Raw genomic sequence first — 5642 nt, 5'->3', positions numbered from 1 at the left:
CCCACCATCTGGATGTGTGGCGGTCCTCCACAGTGCGGTTTTCAAGGAGCTTTCTTCCTCGCACTACGAAGCTGTGGAATGAGCTTCCTTGTGCGGTGTTTCCGGGACGATACGACATGGGTACCTTCAAGAAAAGCGCGTACACCTTCCTTAAAGGCCGGCAACGCTCCTGTGATTCCTCTGGTGTTGCAAGAGAGTGTGGGCGGCGGTGATCACTTAACACCAGGTGACCCGTACGCTCGTTTGTCCTCCTATTCCATAAAAAAAAACTTACCATCGTTTCTCGAGACATATATTATGTTTACGACCCGTCCCACAAAACAAATAATAAATTTTACCTAGGAATTCTAAAGCATACAGGAACTCAACCTAATACATATATTAATTCTTGCAAATGCACTTTTTTTATGGTAATAAGGGGCGACACGATCAAGACGTTCAGCTGATGGTAACTGATACGCCTTGCCCATTACAATGCAGTGCCACTCAGATTTTTTGAAATCCCAAAGCGGCATTACAACTGCTAACGTCACCTTGAGACATCATATTCAGAGGAATCACGGAAGCGTTGCCGGCCTTTAAGGAAGGAGTACGCGCTTTTTTTGAACGTTTCGCTTTTACACATTACTGCTTCAGAGTAGACATAGGCGCTGTTGTGGTTCCCATAAACTAGCCGCAATTCATCATTCAGGCATTCTGTGCAAAGGAGCCTCCCACTGGTGAATTCTCTTTCGTGACTAAGGTGACTCCCACTTTCAATACTTACCTCCGGTTTGTGATCATCCGTATGATGTCACTAGTCCCAATTAGATAGCACCTTCTGTGCTATATCCCAACGGATACTTCCAAGGGAGTGCCGCTTGAGTTTCGCTCTCCCCAAGAGAAGGTCGATCCCTTCGATGAAGGCTTAGAGGGCAGTTGCCCAAAGCCAACCTCAGGTGGTGTTTAGTGGGTATGCACTTAGGTTTTTACGTGAGTCCTACATAAACAACGCAGACATAGGCCACGGTGGTTTACATGAGTATTCACCACCTTTCTTCCGTCGTTATCCCGGAGGGTAGCCCTTTCCCTTTGTCTGGGCGCTGAAAAAACACTCCAATATACAAAGCAACATAATATGTATCATGCATTTATAATAAGCTTTTACTTAAACAGTATTTTATTGTTTTTTGGAACGATATCCGAAAATAGCATTCAAAATATCATATATTTGAATAAAGATTACTCGATTTGAATTAAGAAGCATTTCATCGCGAAACTTTTGGCAGTCAGTCAAATTGCATGAAGGAGCTTTTTACCACTCAAATAAAATAGTGTTTGAGCTTTGGTACACCAAAAATTTTCCCCTCGATATTTCAACTTTGTTAAGCTTCTATAAAGCTTTGAGTTTTATTCAATAAACGTTAAGTAAAGCCTACACTAAGCGGTTTCAGCGCGGCGAACAAATCGGATCTATGTATATGAACAATTTAATTCTCTTAAACAATTTAATGTTTCGTAACGTTTTTCTATTTAATTAAATTATTTAGATGTTAGTTTGTTTGTGAATTTTAAGTAAGCGGTATTAAAATTTATTATAAAAAAACGCCTTTTGATTTTATTTCCTAGAATATGTATTGTGTAACGTTAGAAAATCTCACGCTGAGCTCGAGTAGAAAGCCCGTGAGCGGCCGAAACGTTCCTATAAAAGCATCGATTTAAAAATCATTGGTTCATTAAAAAACAGGAAATTATTAACATGGTATTTATTAAGATTATTATTTAAATTTGCATTGTCGATAGACTAGTCAAATAAATGATCTATGTACAAAGTGTACTTTTTATCACCATTACACTATTATAGTCATTTAGTGTAGATTCATTGATGTCTAATGGTTATTGTTTATTATTTTACGAACTTCATACCATCCGCGCCGTGGATAAGCTGGGAAACAGTAGGTGTTTTAACAGTGGGAGGTTACATTGCACAGGATGTCAGCTAAATAAAGGTACCACAACGGCCCCTTTTTTCTGCCGTGTAGCAGTAATGTGTAAACATTAGTTCGGTCTGAAGGGCGCCGTAGCTAGTGAAATTACTGGGCATATGAGACTTAACATCTTATGTCTCAAGGTAATGAGCGGAATCGAACTGCCGTTCAGAATTTTTGGACTTTTCAAGAATCCGGAGCGGCACTGCATTGTAATGGGAAGGCGCGCCCTGTGAAGTACTGAAAATGGCGTATCAATTATCATCAGCTGAACGTCCTGCTCGTGCACGTAGGTAGAAAATTCAAGACCGAATTGTCGCCGAATTCCACTTTCACACGACATGCCGCAAGTTAGGATATCATCCCCACATCCATACCTGGATGTATAGCGGTCCTCCACAGTGCGGTTTTCAAGGAGCTTTCTTCCACGTTCTTCAAAGCTGTGAACTTCCTTGTGCGGCGTTTCGGGGACAATGCGTCAAGCCCGGCAACGCTCCTAGGATTCCTCTGGTGTTGCAAGAGAATGTGGGCGGCGGCGGTGATTTCTTAACACCAGGTTACCCGTACGCTCGCTTGTCCTCCTTTTCCATAAGAAAAAAAAAGACCTCAAAGTTACGCTACAGTCTCGTGAGTCTCGTGGATCATTTTTATGTGGTACGTAGCAAAGCCGGCTTTATACTGAGTCGCCTCATTTGCCTCAACTATTAATAGCTAATTATAATAATAATAATAAGCCTTTATTAATGATTTTCCATTTGATTTTCTACATTTTAGTATTAGTATGCTAGTACGGTTAGTCGACAAACATGATTATTTTATTATAAACTTTTATGTTAGTAAGTTAAAATGCATGCACTATGTTAGTTTTGTGGTGTCTGCCCACATTTCTCTTACCTGTAAGTCCCTTCTACGTTGTGGTCTGAATGGTCTATCTAGCGTCTGTTAGTCTGAAAATGTGTCCGGCCCATTGCCACTTTAGTTTTAATGCTAATAAGTCATCAATTAGTTTTGTTTTCTTTCTTATCTTCTGGCTGTGTATCTTATTAAGTTTCCTTAATTTAAGCATGCTTCTTTCCATTCCGCGCTGACATGTCAGCTCGGAATGGCTAGAAGCATGCTAGAAGCAAGCAAGCTCGCTGACATGACACCCTAATTAAGTGTTGTATTTTATAGCTAATTAAGTTAATATAATGCTCGCATACCTTTATTAGTTAAGAGTGTGTGTGGATCTATGCATGATCTTCTATTTGTATATATACTCTTGTGGTTTTTTATATAATTTTCATTTACCTTATAACTTCCTCATGTAACTCATGATTTTTATGAATTTCTGTTTTAGCATTTTACACAGATTCTAATTAATTGTAAATGTTGATCTAACAGAATGGCAAGAAGTTTCTTGGCACTTCTTCCCATTAAAGCTCAGTCTTTTCTAAAGTGGTGATAAATTTTAAAATAATTAAGTTTTGCATAATGAATAAATAATAATAATATTGATTTTTAATAGTATTTATGCCAGCAAAACAAATCTTATTTACATTACTATGGTAACATTAAATTAAGACTATCGTTACAGGGAAGTGTACCAGGAGCGCAGCGTTTTCATGTTGGATAACTAGGCTGGTCCGTTGACAGTAGCCATATTGAGGCGCGTAAATAGCACTTTGTACATTCTCCGCGCCTCTGGGCCCCGCGGGCCAAGTATCTCGACACCAAACGGCGCAAAGATGTAAGACTCACTGAGACCAACATATATGGTGCGCTTGCTGTCTTCGGCAGTCGAAGTAGCAGCCCCAGCACCAACTGACGTAACTAGGACATAAGAAGGAGCCAGAGTGTCGACAAGACCCTTTCCCGATATTGATTTAATTTGAACTGTGCAAGCGTGTTGCCATTGCTCAGAAACAAGCTGAATGTACGAACTACAAAGTCATGTCACGTCCCCTCAAGTCACACGCATGCGTCGTGTACACGACCAGGACCGTAAGCAGTTGGTGCAGAATAAGTGTAATGTAATGTAATGTTTACACATTACTGCGTCACGGCAGAAATAGGTGCTGTTGTGGTACCCATAAACTAGCCGGCACCCTGTGCAAAGGAGCCTCCCACGTAAACCTGTACCACGATCTTGAAATGCCCACCACCCCTTTACATTTAAAAGAGCCTTCTTGAGTGTAAATTCCGCCAAGATTTGTCTTAAATCAATTCGACACGAGTTTCGCCTCTACACGAGGCATCGTCAGGAGATGTTGACTCGCCAGATTCTGGCACGAGACTGACTGAGGCTGAGATCTATCTATCTATCTTTAGCAAAGTCTAAGTTCGCTCTATAGATCTCAGCCTTAGTCTCGGCCAGAATTTGAATCTCAGGTAGAATTTACGCTCAAGAAAACTTACAACATTTGCATAATTATGGATTTCCGAAAAATAACACTTAACTTTCTATTTTATTTAAAAGAACTTTCACGACAATTTTAGTAATCCGCATGTTTGTATCTTTAAAACTGACGAGCCATGTGACAATATTTACTACAACAAAATCTAATAAATTTTAATTTGGGTTACGTCACATGCAACGCTGCGTTAAAAGCGCTTCATGTAAACTTGCCTTTAGTCTTGAAATCCATCGAGTGCTCTCATCCAGGGCAATAACATACTTATCTATCGCTTTATTCAAGTGTGTGTCGGCATACCAAGTTTTGGATTCTATTGTATGATTTAAGCGCTTATTTTTAAGCCCATATTTGCTATAACTAAAGTATTGATTCAATATAAATAGTAATTCCTATTTACCTACTAGGCATTAGTTTTTAAGTAAAACATTATTAACAGAGATATGGATCTGGTCCGATAAGTGTTTTTTTTTATTCCATATTCTATAAAAGACAACAATAAAATCAATCAAATACGTAAATTTCTCCCAATATGTAGTATAGTTACAATAGTACAGCAATATTCTTAAAATCTAAAAAGTACAGTTGGAAGACAGGAGGTCAAACTAGGTAGAACCTGTGCTATGAGTCTCCTGCCCCACCCCCACTCTTAACTAATTATATTATTGCATTTTAGGATATAATAAACACAAACTAAGTAGTAGAATAAATAAATACAATATAGGGCAATAGGAGCCTCCCTGCGAGATCGAATCAGAAATGAGGAGATCCACAGGAGAATCAAAATCACTGACATAGCCCAGATGGTTTTGCAACTAAAGTGGCAGTGGGAAAATCAAAACAAATCAAATCAAAATATTAATAACACCATTGTAACAAGTCAAAGGAAAAATAGGTCAATTAAAAATTATCATTATCATTTTAGATAGGTAGGGAAGTACCTAACTCACTATAAAACATTAATATGTAATTGTTGTCATGTTATATAAAGAAAATCAAAATCGTGTTATAAAATAAGTCTACTTAATAGTGTTACTTAGGTCATAACACTGGCATCTTGTAAAACTCCTCCACTGAGTAGAACGTATGTTCGAGAAGCCACTTTCGGAGTTGTGTCTTAAACACCGTTATGGAAGTTACATCTTTCTTGATCGAGTTCGGCAGCCTGTTATACACAGATGGACCCATTATGTATACTGATCTCTCCGATTTTCGCAGCTTATGGTCTGGCGTGACCAGTAAGTGTGCGAGATTTTTGCTGCGTAAAGATCTGCACATAGCT

This window comes from Leptidea sinapis, chromosome 1 (genome assembly GCF_905404315.1).
Source record: "Leptidea sinapis chromosome 1, ilLepSina1.1, whole genome shotgun sequence".
Lineage (NCBI taxonomy): Eukaryota > Metazoa > Arthropoda > Insecta > Lepidoptera > Pieridae > Leptidea > Leptidea sinapis.
This window is presented reverse-complemented; position numbering follows the sequence as displayed.